The sequence below is a fragment of the Leptodactylus fuscus genome, chromosome 4 (assembly GCF_031893055.1).
Source record: "Leptodactylus fuscus isolate aLepFus1 chromosome 4, aLepFus1.hap2, whole genome shotgun sequence".
Lineage (NCBI taxonomy): Eukaryota > Metazoa > Chordata > Amphibia > Anura > Leptodactylidae > Leptodactylus > Leptodactylus fuscus.
Genome location: NC_134268.1, coordinates 74,972,000 through 74,972,548, shown reverse-complemented (window position 1 = coordinate 74,972,548; position 549 = coordinate 74,972,000).

The window sequence follows — 549 nt, the reverse complement described above, 5'->3', positions numbered from 1 at the left end:
TAGCAGAACTCATTCCACCGTACAAGGAATATTGCAGCCATTTTCAGAATATAGAAAAAAAAAATTATACACACAGGTTAAAGAAACATGACAATTTTGTTTTCAATATAGGTGATAAAATGGATTAGCAGAGAAATAAAAAGACAACTATAGGGCACCTATTCAACAGCACAGACCGCTTTCAGTAAAGAAACCGCTGAGTGCCAATAGGGCTACTGACTAATTGTGTGCAGATATGAATATTGTTTGTTCTCTCGTAGTGCACTGCAGTCAGAGCAGTATAGGTTTCCCCTTTAACAATCAAAACATTACTACTTTACAGTATCAGAGCATTTACTGTATGAGATGTCTTGGTGCTTTAGAATAGCTGATCGTCAGAGGGAGTCTAGTGTTGTATATAAGGGTATATATCAAACATTCAAGGCATATTGGGAAGTCAATACATGAGTTTAAGAGGCCATCATACAAAGAATACAATTTCTAGGCAAATCCAGATACCCTATATATATATATATATATATATATATATATATATATATATAATCTCAT